Raw genomic sequence first — 16,399 nt, forward strand, 5'->3', positions numbered from 1 at the left:
GACATGAAAATAAAGACTTATAGAAATACTGAAAAATACATAAATAAGAAGGAAAGGGTTCAGATTTTAAAGATCCTTAAAAAGGATTTGTTAAGGATTTTGCGCTCTCGTTGAGCTCTCAGTCTACCAGTCTGTTCATACAAACACTCCTGTTATCCTATTTGGTTTTGTGTTTTGAGCTATATTATTAAGCATTATTTTCTTCGTATTTCCGCCATATATAGTTCAACAGCAAAATCACAAAATTTTAAAGGCAGCATAGAAGCGTATGTTTAAAATTCTCGATGCAGTGTTAAGTGTATGCAAAAAATTTTTCTGTTTTTTCAAATCATTTCTCAAATCATCATACCAATTAGTTTTCTTTGAAATTTGAAAAGTGATACAGCCATTTATAGAGGACGACGTAAAATCCCGTTTTGAGACAAGTAGCCATTCAACGTTCTGAGGCTACTCGTTTCTGAGTTACGCGAGATACATACACATACATACATACGTACATACGTACGTACATACACTATAAAAATCTCTTCTGAATCTATTTTAAATCAATTATGTAATTCGTTTGGGGAAAAAGAGTACTTTATTCCGTCCTTACGTACAGATGTCAAGCAAAAACATCATTAAATTGCAATCGATAGCGGTCAAAATGGATATTTTCGCTGAGGTATGGTACCCGGAATTTTTCGCAATTACAATACTTCCTTTACTTCGTACAAGAAAGTAGTAATATAATCTAACCAAACAAATCACGGGACTGAAGCAGATTATTAGAGCTACTTGGATGCATTGCCATATTAAGAAAAGTAACCTAACCGTTTCAATGATACTGGTATTCCTTTTCAATAATATATTTTCTCTTACCACGGTTTGTAGTGATATCTGCTGTGGGATGTATAGTCATTTCCGATATGGGGAAAATAATTAATTAATTCATCTTGTTCAGAAAGCTCACTAGGTTTACATAAAAGCTTTTGCTTTAATGAAGAACATTTTCCTAAAACATTTTATTGTTGTTATGCTGTAGGGTTTTTCGAAATATTCCTCTGCAGAGTGTTTCATTTAAAACTGGACCAATATTTTATGAAACGAAAAATCAATATCTTTAGTGCTCACATCCGGCCGGAAAAAGTAAGCAAGCTTAGAAATTCATGGTAAAATAACATAAAAAATTATGTATACAAAATAACAATTAAGGGAAAATTTCTTCTTCCGCATTTTATTCCCGCACGCATTTAGCATCACGCAAACGCAGTATTCATTAATATTGCCTTTCTATTGCGCATATGCTGTTTGTTCTCCACGGGGCTTTTCCGTGTATGCCTGTGTCTGCATTTCGTAAGTGGCTATGATTTATTAATTACGGAATTACATGGTTTGCTTTTACTTCCAATTAATATATCATCTTCTGCCGGGAGATCGTAACATTCACTTCACTGGTTTGGAAAAGCCACTTTGAGAAAAGTGATCTAATTTCTTTTTAAACTGATAATCCTTTATGTCAGAGTTAAACAGCTTAGTTAAATCAATTGTAAATGGAATTCGTCTACTTTCGGATAATGACATAAAATACACAGTTCTTATTAGCGCATTGTTTTAAAAGCCACAGTGAGGAAAGTGACTATATTCGTTGAAGAATGCTAAAATATTAGTGATATCACTTGCTAATGGAATTTATCCACTAAAACTGCTATCATATAATGTTATAAAAATCAAAGTTATAATCTAATCGCAGTATGAGAATGAAGGAAACCCTTAGGGAGTAGAGGTCTACAGGTGGATTGTCAAGGAAGGCTACACTTGTTGCAAAGGCTCGATTCCCGCATAACTCTTCTACACAATTCCGTCTTGAATTCTACTATTTTCTTCAAAACCATTTGCAGTTGATAAATTTCGCTGTGAAACATCAAATTGTTCCGAATTTTAAATATAAATAAAGGAGGGGGAGGGGAGTAAAGAACCAAACTTTATTCAACTTTTTATTATAAAAGCGACGCTAAGTAAAAGTAATTGTGTCTCCTTAATTACGGTTTAAAATAAGTTCTCGTTTACTATGCTATGACTGGCTATGCTATTTAAGGTATTTTCCGATCTCGGAAAAAAAGACACAAAATTAATACTAGGAATTCTGATTCGTCTCCTATCGTATATATTCCACAAAATTTGGGAAAACCATTAGCTAGCATACATTGCGATACTTTATATTTAAGTAGGCATAAGCGTCAAATTTGGAACAATAAATCGGTTTTATGGGGGAGATTTCGTTTTCAGGATATGAATACCTTGCGATCAATGCAACTATTTAAAGATATTATTTTTCACAACAAACACAATTGACATTTTAATCGTATACTAACGAATAGTTTAGCAAATAAATATTTTGAAGTATAATAAATTCTTTAAAGTCTAACATTTTCAGAATTTAAGATGATAATGGAAAGGTGTAAATTAACCTTTCTGAAACCTTAAAGATAGCTGTTTAATATTTACAGGAGCGTCCTGATGCTTCTCATATGGATTTTGTGTTGATCAAAATGTGATGTGAGAGTACGACTTTGAGCATAATTATAGGATTATCATACGAAAAGGAACAGATTTATATATATATATTTAATTTGACGATTTTTCTCAGTTTGAGATAATTTTAATGGGTTTGTTTATTCTAGGTCTTTCTTTTGTGTTTTGTCACGAAATAAAATCTTGTATGATTATTTGTTTAATTGAAGGAAATATTTATATTTTCTGATGAAAGGTATAAAATGCGAACGATAATATTTATGCATTCATTTTTTGAATTCCAAGTAAACAATAGCAGGAAACCTTCTCGAACGAAATATTAACGTAATTTTAAATTTGTACTATATTAACCGATTATATTTTTCAATTTTTGTAGGCATTTATGATCCCAATAACCTCGAATAACCGAGGTTCTGCCAAGGTTCTAAATGAAAGTGCGTCATATCATTTAGTTGAAACAAGCATTTTAAGCACCACTCTCTTCTCTTACAGTTTTGATTGCTCTTTGGGTATGAAGTTACTGATTTAATTTTTTACTCAAAATTTTAAACCTTGGTTCATTGTTTTCTACATTTATCCATCCCGAAATATTCTCTTAAGCAAAGTCTTCACATTCTTTATCCCTTGAAACATGCCTTCAAATTCATCCTCAGTTGTTGACTGTTACTGTTACTTTCATTTTTAATACACACAAAAACAAATCTTTTGAAATGATAATACTAAGACCATTAAATGAACCCACCACCGTTAAGAGAGGTAAAAATTGCAGGAATCACAAATGTTACTGTTTTTATTTAAATGTATTTCATTTTCTTGTCTTCCTGATCGGCGTAGTGGTTATATATTATAGTTTTGCTTCTTTATCATGGGCTAGATTTCGAATTCCGGAGACAGTATGGATGTTTGTTGGTGTCTTTGAGGCATGGGCCAGTCATAATACGCGGAGAAGAAAAGTCCTTTCGTGGGGTTTGGTTATAGTGTAAGAGAAAAGGGAGACTCTCATACCGACCACGGGATGTTCTCCATCAAAATAGGGGCAGAACTTAACAGCTAATGCTGAGAGTTTAGCGTGCTACACCTTTACTACACTTGCACGACCAATGATAGATTTCATTTATTCTGCTCCACTCATGCCAGTACCTTTTCTTTCATTGCTACATTTTACAACCACATTCTTTAAATTGATTGCCGGCTCGGTTAATAGAGACTTTGTTGATAGAGACCTGCTAAATACAGGTTCTTTGGTAATTATGGATTTATGTGATACCATCAGTTAATTTTAAATTTATGTCAAGTAATTTGAAATTTATATGTTATGCAGTTATATAACTCCACGCGCCCAGTGTGGTACAGCAGAATCAGACGACGTATAATTATAGAGACATTAGGATTATTTGGAGAAAGACGAGATGAAAAATTAGGAACCACCTTCGCCTAAATCGAACCACGGACCTCTAGAATACCGGCTCAGCGTGCTACCGTTACACCACGAACGCACGCTAGGAAAGTGGGAGAAATACCTTATATACTCCCCTTTTTAAAGGGCGACTAGGGGTTTTAGGGGACCTAATCGCAAAATCCTGGTTGCGGAGAATCATCATTCACAACCCTTTTAGTTCGGGCGCCACTTGTAGAGTCATTAAGTCTTTTTGGAAGCCGGAGAAATTGAAATATTAGCAACCGCCTTCGCCGGGAATACCTGTTGCTAACCGGTATTCCCGGCGAAGGCGGTTGCTAACCGCTGGGCCCGTATTCCACGGACCTCTGGAATACCGGCCCAGAGTGCTACCGTTACACCACGAAGGCACGCTAGGGAAGTGGGAGAAATACCTTATATAATGACAGGAAACATATCAGTAAACTTGTTAGAACACTTTGTAATTTGTATGATTGCCATTCATTGAATAAATACATAAAACGTGTTATTACCATCCTAGGTTTCTAATCATTGTCAGCTTTCAAACGATCTCTCGAAGAGACTACAGTCACAGGATAATTTATAACATTTATTTTACATTTTGTTGGTTAAATAAGATTATCATAGAAATTTAAAAGTATAAAAAGTTAATACTGTAATACTAATATTTCTCTCAAACTTTCAGTGCACGTGGAATTTACTTTGTTACTCTAAATATGAAAGTGGATGAAAATTTGATCTACACAACGATTCCACGGCATATAAGAACCCGCACATTTATGAAAACTGCTTTTTTAATTTCAAAACAAAATTACGTCAAAATTCGGGTACCTATAGTCCCCTTCTTCATCCTTATCAAGTATTCTGCGTTTTATAAAAATACTCGAATTTGTGCATAGTAAGGCGCTGTAATGTTACGTATCGCACTTTCTTGTATTGGAAAGAAATAATAATTTTATAAGTATATAGAATCTGCTTATTGTTTTTAAAATCTGCTTTTTCTTTTTTATGCGCAGAAATTCAAAAAAGGAAATAGCTCTTTGATATTTTTTCTTTCTTCTTAAGTAACGAAGCTAGTTTTACAAATGCAAATACACATGTATAGTGAAAAAACTGAACAACTTTTATTTAACATTTCCGCGTTTCCAAATTTTTATCGAAGATTTAGTGCAAAAGAGAGCTGCCGATATTTTAAGAAGCTTATAATGTTTTAGTGGAAGTAGAATTCTGTTGCACAATTCTTAATAATAACTGTAAAAAATGCCACGTATTTTCCATAACATTTATTTAACATTTCCTCGTTTCCAAATTTTTATCGAAGATTTAGTGCATACTAAAGATAACTCTATCTTCGAAGTGCTGTTGCAGCAACTATAGTGATAATGAAACATTCTATAGTGATAATAAAACTATAGTGATAATAAAACATTCTACAAAAGCATCTTCTATTTCTAGCACGTTTTTGGTGAATATGGGATAAACGATCTTAGACTTAAATTTTTTAAAAGACAAAAATAGTTTCATAAATGTTGCTTATTCACAGATTTATAACAGATTTTGCAGTAATGGATTTAATAATGACAAAGGCACGTTTCTGAGTTCATTTCTGCAGCTGAAATGTTAAAACAATGAATATAGTCTAATTTAAGTGTTCAGAAATTTTTGAATTATACATAAAGGGTGGTCATAAAAGTATTTCTCTACACATTCGTTTAACCGATCGAAACGAAATTTCAGTTATTTTTATTTGAAGGTATTCCCTCGAGTTTGTGATGATTTAAAACAAGCCCTTATAAAAAGAAATCCATCGAATTGAACTCTGGATATAACTATGGGCACGAAACTACAAAAATACTGAAGATAACTCTATATTCGAAGTGCTGTTGCAGCAACTGACAAACACATATGGCGACGTATGAACAAACAGTCATCCAGTGTCATTAACGACATTTATCTGCTGCAATCCCGGAATTGCACAATTCCGAAACAACAATGTTGTATACTGATTACTTATGATAGAGCCCGTTTACATGCCCGTGGAGGTACGAAGAAGAACGGATCGAGAACGAACGTGCCTTTGATGCCGCCCCAGACAATCACTTTAGCTTCGTGTAAAGGTGGTGCCACATTATAAGGATTTTTATCAGCACAGTGAACGCAGATCTTGTAATTTGCTATCGTTGTCATATCTGATGAGGAAACATTTCGTAAAGTCGACAAACTGCTGCTCGGCTCCAGGTTGGAGCCTGCAACATCTGGAGGCATTGGAATCGATAAGGAGATATTCGTAGAGCAGAGTGCAGAAGCTCAAGGACTGTGGTTTGTGGTATGTCCAAACTGCGAGCAAACATTTTGCAGTATGCAATGGACCTGCAGTAATCGCATTATGCACTTTCGAAACAACTTCAACAGAAACACGCGATCATCCGGATCGCAATATATCACATGTGCATCGAATTTCTTCAACTTCCATGTTAGCAAATCAAACCACGTATAGATTTTACTTACCATCGGCCACATCTTAGCTCATAATTTCACTGATAAACTGCTTCTACAGCAAATTCCCGTTCATATAAAAGAGCTTCATCAATTCACTTCGTTGTTTTCCTGTAAGTGTCATCTTATTAAAACGTTCAAACACCTGATTTAATTACCAGTATTTAGCACTTTACGCTAGGGATGAGACATAAATTATCGAGAAGAGTAAATATCTGCATTAAATAACTATCTTTATTAAAAAATTCTGCCCAAAATTACTGATACTAAATTTGTTTCTCATAGATCCAGACGATACGCCTATCATTCGTTTTCCTGATGAATACTAAAAGTGAAGCAATTTCTAGCATAAATATACGTATCTATTTTTTTTATTATTAAGCTTTGTGACTTTTAAGTAAAACATTTTTGCTTAAGTATAAAAAGATAATTAATATATATTATGAATTTTGTACACTTCTAACAAATCAGCAACTCTCTCGTTTTTTTTTTTTTTTTTTTTTTTTCGTGAGTATGTGTACTTTTAAACCTTTCGAAATTTGAATTCAGTTGAAAACTACGATTCCATGTTTTGGGTGAAATAGTATTAGCATACGGGCAGTGTCGGCAGAAATTTTTCAACTAAAGTCGCAAAAGAGTGCTAAAAAAAATCGCAAAAAATCACGTGATTTTGTGACGTCATAGTTATGCATCTTCACATGACATCTGACGTCATCACAAATTTACTGTCTACTGGTTCCCTAAGTTACTGTACTCGATTCTATTTCCATTCTGCGTGGTCGATTTGTTTCAGATTTTGTTTACTTATGAAAGTTCTGTTCTTTCACTATTAAATTTATTTGCGTTGTTATTTATAAAAATGACGTTGCTTTGATTTTTAATACATTTCCATAGCAATGTTACAAAATCAGGAGAATGAATTTCATTTCTTTTTCTGTTTGGATACTTAATAAACGGCGCGCAAGCTGCAAGTTCTTTTGTTCGATTCGTTATCATCATAGAAATAGGGGAGACTGAACGAAAAATAAAATGCAGGGGGACGAGGGGGGAAAGTGAGAGGCCCTGAAGCAGTTTTTTTCTTTTTAATTGATACATTATTTTAACATCAAAGCATTTTAAGATACATTAAAAAACTTTTGAAGTTGCAAGTAACATAACAGAATGATGGATGTAGCAAAAATTTCGCAAAATCGCAAGTACTAAAATTTTAGTAGTACAAGTCTGTCAAAAGTGGCAAATTTGCGAAATGTCGCACGATCTGGCAACACTGTATGGAAGCTTAAAAATTAGGTCACTTAATTCGACTTCCAAAGTTACATTCTTGTAGTAATATGAATTTAACTAAATAACATATGGCTGTTAAATTGCTTAAATTTTTTTTCTTTCAAAGCTTTACTTATTAAACTAGTATTACTGTAATTTTTGTATCAGCATATGAATTGTGAGTTCTTTGAAGCATAAAATGCAATTCAGATACTATTTTTACACGTTTTGTCACAGTTTTTTTTAATCATATCACACACTGAATATGCATACATTGAATACATTCAGTATACGTAATGTCAGTATATGGTAGAATGGCATTCAACGTTTAAGAATCAAGTGGCTATAAACGAAACAAAAGTAAATTTTAAAAAGTATTTTAAAATTTATTAATCTTACTTATTAATCTTATTTACACAATAATTTTGCAAACGAGTTTTTGTTTTAGTTGCTCATGCGCAATCAAATTTTAATTAACTATAAAACTCTTATTAATATAAAAGATTTTCATTATTAAAGTCCACACTTTTATTTCTAACCATAGCTTGCATTTGCTATAGAGTAGCGGTTCTCAACCTTTTGACTAACCCGTACCATCTAAACAAAAATTGGTTCGATTCTCGGCGAAGGAGTTGCATATTTTTCATCTTTCCTGCTTCCAAAATTACCTAATGTCTCTATAAGTTTTAAGTCTTTAAACCCCAAATTTTTGCTGTAATTTTTGAAATAAAAAGGAGAATAAGGAACACAGTTTTATTATCATTTCTTTAGTATATTTTATCAGAAGTTTCATTTATATTTTAAAACAGTTGTTCTCAACCTTTTGACTAACACGTGCCATCGAAACAAAAATTGAAAACCTTTAGTACCACCACTACAAAGTACTAGTACTACCTCCACTCTTGAACAAAGCTCAGATCGCATAAATTTACGAGTGTTAGAGAAAAAACTCAATCAGGATGTTGGGGTTTCAATTTTTGAATTTAATGTTTAAAAATACTTTGGTTTTTTGCGGATCACCTATTTTTCTCTTGCGTACTACCGGTTGAGAATCGTTGCTATAGAGGTAATTTTAACGATCTGAAATTATATCCGCGCAAATCCAAAGGAAATTATATCATTGCTCATGACTGAAATGCTTTGCACTGCCATTTTCACTGCCCAGCGCGAAATACGTGGAGAAAACACCCCCTCCCACTCCTCCGCACATGCCAGCAACAAACGATCGGAAGCCGACTGTCACAAAGTAATGGCATGCTTCCGGATGTTCCCACCAGGGAGCGCAACTTGCCGTAGTCGAAGCTAGTTTCCTCTTCGGCACGAGATTGAGAACGATGAAATAATCGCTTCGTAAATATTCAGCGATGAATCACGAAGTTAAACTAACCTAACTTGAGAAAATTAATATTCTAATTTAATAAATAAATCAATGATAATGCTTAAGAACGTCGAATAAAGCCAAGAAAGATAATTCTAAAATAGAAGCGGTTTAAGGTAAGCCATTGCATTTTTCCAGTTCACATGTTTATTTTACTGATAAGCGGTTAAGCAGTTTTAAACTGATGATTATAATGTATTACTGCCCCGCTATCAAATTTTATAGATTTTATAATTTACGCAAACTCATCAAAAGTTTACGAAATCCTGTGAATATGTGAAATATTTTTTTTTTCATTCGAAATGCTGAAAATCTGCTAACTTTTTTTTTTATTTTAAATTTAATCTCATATTACACTGCAAATGAAGATCAAATTCAAAATTTGTTATTCCGAAAATATTCGCAGACAAATCATTGTTTTTTGTTTCAAACATTTCTTTCAAATTTAGAAGCACGCCTGATTATATCTGGAGATAAAAAAAAAAAAAAAAAAAAAAAAAAAAAATCACAAGGGTTCAATTAGTCATGTATGGAAGGGGAAATAAAAAGGCACATTTATTCATAACAAATACCTCTTTTGAAAGGTAATTTTATGTAGATATTTCTACATAAATATATCAGAATTTCATTTGCTTTCCTTTTCAATTAGAGAATTACTGTACTGCATTACAAAGCATAATTTCGCAAATTTTAACCCCGAAATTTTTGGCGTATCTTTCAAATCAGTCATTTTACTTGTCTGCACATATAGTGACAAATATAGTACATATAATACAGTTCAGTATGACATAAATATTTTTAAATTAAGTAAAATGGGATTTGAGATTGTTATTGGCTTTTTACGAAAAATACCTCTACATATGGAAAATTTGGTATGGATCTGTTTTAAGTGTGATTTAACGACTAATTGTCCCTAAAAAAGCTTCTCGAATTAAAGACTATGAATTTTAAGAGAGGAAAAAAAAAAGATGTTAATAAATTTTATGTTTGTTGAGGTTTTTTCCAATGTTTATCCATACTCTACAGGTAAATAAACTAAGAGATTTTCTTTAAAAAAACTGATTTAGAACTGCTTTTATCAATAAGTGTTATGAACATCCTTTATCAGTTTTGTCAAACGATTTTCAAACCACCTATTGCTTAACAAAATTATCGGAAATTGTTATGCTTTTTTTTATTTGAAACCAGAAATAAAAGGTGGTGTGGTGTATTCAATTATGGCAAAGCACACTAGGGCTATCTGCCTAAGGGGAGGGATGCCTTTCGTGGAGGACTTTCTAAGGGAAACTGGCTCGTATACACGTTACACATGGGGAAAACCACGAAAACGCCCATGCAGCCAGCCCGTTCGCGGGATTCGAACCTCGGACCGAACACCTACCAGTGTTCAGCGACTTTACCGCTCGGCCGCTGGTGGGCCCAGAAATAGAAGGAAAATAACCAGAAAATAAAAGGAAAATTAACGTCTAGTTTTAATTTTCTTATGGGCATTAAATCACAAGTTATACTTTTGTTTAAAACTTAATTTTAAAAGTTTCACTGTATGGCATCTTTATTTGTAATCCAAAAACTGATATTTTCAACATTTCTCACTCATTTAATGCTTAGCTGATAACTGCAACCCAAGGAAACTGAATTCTTTGTCTTTTATGAGTATTATTATATCATCCTGCTGTTTTTGTTAACAGTTTAATTTCATTTTTCTTCATTTGATATTTTAAATTTACTCCTGAGAACATAATTTATATTGTTAAACTAGTAGTCTAAAGTATCTCTTATGATATATTGGTAAGAAATCTAAATAGCAAAAAGTGAACATATCGAAAATTCTTAAAAATACCCAAAACAAAATTAATGGAGTTTTAAGCAGAATAAAATGCGTTCAGAGTGAACAGGGTGCCAGTCAAAATTGCAAAAACCGTTTAACTAATTCAGCTTAAAGCGTAGAACTTTTATGTTAAAGAAATTTTATGTTTTCTTTTTATTAGCACAAAATCAGTGTTATTTCTTCAAGTTAAGCATCTATAATATTTATAATCAAATAAATCTTTGATTGATGCAGCCGTTCCTTTACTTTTAAAATTAAGTTTGTCAACTCTTTGTTTTTCTTTGACATTCAAATTATGCACAAAAATATTGCTTTAGTACTCCTTTTCACCATACATCTTAGTCTGTTATACCGTTAGCTGTAATTTACGAAATGAAATTAAAGTATTTGCCTCCTTTTTCCTTTTTCTTTTATAGATTCATATATTGATAATGACAGATAATTTCTATATATTTTTGCATAAATTACTTATATTTATTTGAACTTTATATTTATGCAATTAAACAATGATACTTAATTTGATTACGGATTCTAACACACATTTATTCTTAATCAGGCCGTGTTCAGTTTTTAAGCAGAATATTGTTTAAAAAATGTTTAAAATAAGCTCCACAAAAATACTACAGGAGAAAAGGCAGGCATAAAATAACAGTAATAACACTTTTTTTGTTCCTTTGTTAACAAAACAAAATAGATATAATATAAATTCCTGATGCTTCGTCAAATATTGTAAAAGAGTTCTCATGCTGGGACTCTAAGAACTGTTGTTGATCGATGAAGAATATGAGCAATATATGCATTCCCCTAACACACTATAGTTAAAAAGAAAAGAACGTATTAGGTAATAAATAATTTTTCAGTATTTTAACGGTCTATTGTACTACTGTACTGGTCGGAAAGTTTTCATTAAACTTGTAATTCGACAGTTCTTGTAATTTTTTGTGTATTGAATCGCAGAAAAATATCTAAACGCTATTTTTAGTCTGGAAGCTGTACCTTTATCATATAAAGAGAATAAAATGGTAATGAAATGAAGACATTCTAATTAGCAGATGTCTTACTGAATTTTGTAACTAATTATGCTTATAGTAATTAGAAAAAATTTATTATTCTGTCTATTTAGCGTGTCAGGAAAATGCATTGTTGAACTGCATTATCTAAGCTGTTTTTTTTTATAATGAAATGTAGTATTCATATCAGAAGGACGTCAGAATTCAAAAACAAATGATGTCAAATACAAAAAGAATCAAGAAGATAATTATGCTTTAGTAGTATCTTTTCGTATGATTTGATTCTGAGTAGTTATCCATTTTAACAAAATCTTCGCTACATAAATATGCTTTTGTGCGACTACAAGAATAATATTAATATTCTAAAGTTATTAAGGTTAATTAAATTCACCACATCTTTCCTGTGATTTCATAAACAATCACGATTAAATTTTGCGTAGAAGTGAATGACTGCAGCAAACTTAAATATATCATGTATATTTACATATTCATAATTTACAACTTTATTATTTTAATTTAGCTTTGAAGCAAATTTTCCAAATTTAATGACCAGTGGAATTACATCATCATCAATCTACTCAGTGGAATTAGATAGTTTTTTACATACATATTCATAGCAGAATATTGTTTAAAAAATGTTTAAAATGAGCATTACTACTATATAATACTATTAATGACTATAGATACATTAGTATATATCCATAGTCATTAATATTATATAGTCATTAATTATTTTATTACATATTCGTAGTTATTAATACCAATTCATAGTTTTCAAATAAAATAATGAAGTTTAAGTAAAAACATATGTTTGTTATTACACCAACTAGAAAAGATTTTAACAAATAAGTGGTTAACAGAATTTCTTCGTGGGCTAGAGGGGATTTCCGGCACTTGGGCCTTTTTCATTAGTCTCTTAATATAAATCAACGAAAATAACTTTCAGTAACGAAATGGAAATTATTATACTCTTTTTTTCTATGCTGCAGTGAGAAAGTAAAAAAAAAAAAAAAAAAAAAAAAAAAAAAAAAAAAAAAATGCCAAGGCATCCTATCTGTAACGAATTCTTGCTTCAAGAAATGACTAATAGAAAAATTAGCTTAATGGCCTAATTTAAATTTATGAGCAAAAATACTGTTACTTGCCTATAGGTTCGTAATGGACTGACTGAATGCACACAGTTCTGGAACTTTTCACACAATAATACTCGTGCAGTTCTTCTTTGCACGAAAGAGCACAATCAGTATCAATCAGCACGATCACTTCAAACTATCACAAATGCTAAACACAAGGCAAAGCAAAGCGTCTCTGAAAGCGAAGCTCGCACGGTGATCTCAGCTGAAAAGTAACACTGTCTTCAGACTTACATTGTCTTCCCCCGTCCGCCGAGAAATTTCCAGTACTTTCGACTTCCCGAAATTATTGAAAGTTATGCACAGTTACAGTCACATAGGGTCAGGTACAGTTGCACATACACTGGACTAGTTACAAATACCCAGAATCAGATTAAATCCCCCAAATGATCTCCATGCTTGGAGACTTGTAGCAATTTCTTGCCAAATTTGGCGTCAAAATTAGCCGCCAAAAACCATCTCCAGCTTGTAACCATCTGAAGGAAATATATTGGCAGGTTTTACGAAGATTCGCTATTTTGAGTCTAGGTGAGTCCGACTCGAATCCAAAAAAATGAATGTAGATATTTCTCAGATAACTTCTCAACAGTTTTTTCAGCGCATTAAGAATACAAATCTTGGAATTAAATAGACACTTTTGACTCTAATTCCAAACTGATACCTCAGAGCATTTATTTGTATTAAATATTTATACTTTAATTTACAGAAAAAATTAAACTTTTACTTAAAAATATCTTTTTAACTAAAAGTTTATTTGAAGACTAGGGCATTAATGAACATGAATATTAATTTTTACAGTCATAGATTTTGTTATCTTATAAAGTCTCATTTTATTTTCTAACCAGTTATTTTAATTTAAGTTAATTTCCTATCAAGCTTCCTTCCAAGCTTCGCTTCCCTGCCAGAATATTAATTTACAGGGAATGTAGATAGAAGGAAGGTTTTTGAGATTGAAATCAGAACGATTTCTACCTGCTTGAAAGCCAGCCACCTCCTGACTTTAATTCTTTCAATTAGAGTTCTGCGACGTTGAGTTATTCTTGCCATAAAGCTTGTTTACGCCGATTGCTGTCACATCCAACTTTCGCGTTAGTTATACTGTAAAGTCGTTAGGCTATACTTAAAGTTATACTTCATTAAATTTTAGTTTACCCATTATCTTTGATTTAAGCTAAAAGTGCTGGTTTCTGTAAACACGAGTTGGTGACTACTCTTAAACTTTATTTAGATTAATAAAATGGTCATCTACACCCTTTCTCTGTCTTATGGTATTTATAAGAAGCAGTAAAAAGTCACTAGCTGTGTTTTAGAATTCTGGTCTAATTGTATGCTACGGAAGAGGATCAGATCATATACGCTGTTATGTAAAGTGAGATTTTAATAAATAATGAACCACAAAAAGAATAGCTTAAGATTGGATGTTATTTGAAAACGAATCTATAAAACGCAAAACATCTAACGATACGTCAGATTATATAGTAAAGATTTAAATGTTTGCAATAAGAAAGAATGTTACTAGGTAATTGCTGATGTTGGGTGAATGTTTAATAAACGGAAACGTAATTAGAAATAATACGCAGTTTCATGTTAATTTAGTAAAACGTATTTCTTAAAATAGAACACGAAGATTGTTCTGCATTTTCTGCTGCGGATTGTCTTTAACTTTTCTTCTACTGATGCCAATCACCTCCCTATCCAATACTGAAACTACGAAGAAAGTTCTCGGATTTGTCGAAATCCAGAGCGAGTGTCCAGATCGAGTAAATGATAACTGACATGTCGTATGCTAGGAAACGATTCAGACTCGTCGAATTGAAGCTCCAACTTTACGAGAAAAGTTGGAGCTTCAATTCTGAAACACAAAAGGTTCGACTCAGTCTGATCTTTTATTTCCGAAATATGAAGACGAAATTTAATTTATAAGCAAATAACATAAAAAATGGATGGAAATAAAGAAATTAAACATCTTATATGTAAATAACAGAAATAATTTCCAGAAGATAATGATGTATATTTTTAGCAGACTATGTGAATAATAGAATGTTCTCGAAAAAATATAACTATTGTACTTGGGATAGACATCTGCATTCTTTTCAGCGATCCATCTTTATCTCAGTTCTAATATATGTTCTGTGTATATTTTGCAAGGAATTAAAGCACTCCATATATCATTATAATATCATAGGATATTTTTGTAAAAAGCGCCACTTTGATCCACCACACATATATGTATGTTCCTGTTGCCAGCCATTAACAGAGAGGTAAAAACTCTAAGCTATGGGTCAGAAAACGTGTAACATTTACTGTGCGCCCTTACTATAAGACTCATACTATTAGGTAGCTTTTATTTCGGCAGCATCTTCCGTTTAAAAATTGCTAAAATGGAAGTTTTTACAGTCCACAGTCACTGCTTACTGTGCAGTGCACCTTTTCTGCTTCTGTTGTTTTTATTAACACAGGGGGGAAAACCGCTTTTTATTTACTTCAAAGAACGAGCTCACCACTGACTTCAATAAATTTAAAAAAAAATGTAATTTAAATTTTGCCGTGTAATATAGCTAGGTATATATTAAAAAATACAGGAGTTTGGTCTACGTTTTCTAAAACGAAAAGATCGAAGTCGCGATCTCATCGTTGCTGGATCACGAACATTATAAGGTATTTCTCCCGTCTTCTTAGCATGCCTTCGTACAGTTGCGCCCCAACTAAAATAGTGATCGATGATGATTTCCCTCACCCAGGATTTGATCGGGTCCCCTAAAACCCCCAGTAGCCCTTTAAAAGGGGGTATATCAGGTATTTATCTTGCTTTCTTAGCATCCCTTCGTAGTGTAGTGGTCTGCACCCTGGGCGCGTATTCCAGAGGTCCGCGGTTCGATTCCCTGCAAAGGCGTTGCTCATTTTTCACATCTCCTGCTTCCAAAAAGTCCTAATGTCTTTACAATCTGGTATTTTAAACATATATTCACTATAATCCTCTAGTGGCTATTAAGCAAGCAATGTTTTTGTCTTTAAACTAAGTCCACTTCTTCTCATAAAATGAGTGATACATCCTGTTCTCGCTTTAAATTGTTGACTATAATACCATATTTATTCGTTTCATCTCTCGATTTCCTTTGTTTATTTTATGTTATTTGATTATTTCTTTGCTCTGTTACGCATTTAAGGATTTTAATATTAATTTCTGGTGATGTTCGATGTCTCCACTTTGGAGTGGTCCTCAAGAATGCTTTGTTTTCTCCAGTATTTAATAGAACTAGGTTAAACACCAAACTGTCTACTGATAGTTTGACACCATTGACTTCGATGAATTTAACAAATTTAAATTCTGCTGTATATCTAAAGTTATTTTCTCTCATC

General features: G+C 32.4%; 1 protein-coding gene and 1 long non-coding RNA gene across 3 annotated transcripts in view; one reads left to right on the forward strand and one right to left on the reverse strand.

The window, feature by feature from the left end:
- Positions 1 to 16,399, reverse strand: part of LOC118185731 (uncharacterized) — a 228,531-nt gene that overhangs the window by 15,721 nt on the left and 196,411 nt on the right. The window lies entirely within an intron of this gene.
- LOC118197587 (somatostatin receptor type 2-like) overlaps positions 9,015 to 16,399 on the forward strand; it is a 378,592-nt gene continuing 371,207 nt past the window's right edge. For both annotated transcript variants that reach the window (XM_085815400.1, XM_085815401.1), the window contains exon 1: positions 9,015 to 9,184. The gene's annotated coding sequence lies outside the window, so the exon portion shown is untranslated. The remainder of the gene's footprint in view (positions 9,185 to 16,399) is intronic.

This window comes from Stegodyphus dumicola, chromosome 4, assembly GCF_044657685.1.
Source record: "Stegodyphus dumicola isolate Sdum_Otavi_A_Nest chromosome 4, ASM4465768v1".
Lineage (NCBI taxonomy): Eukaryota > Metazoa > Arthropoda > Arachnida > Araneae > Eresidae > Stegodyphus > Stegodyphus dumicola.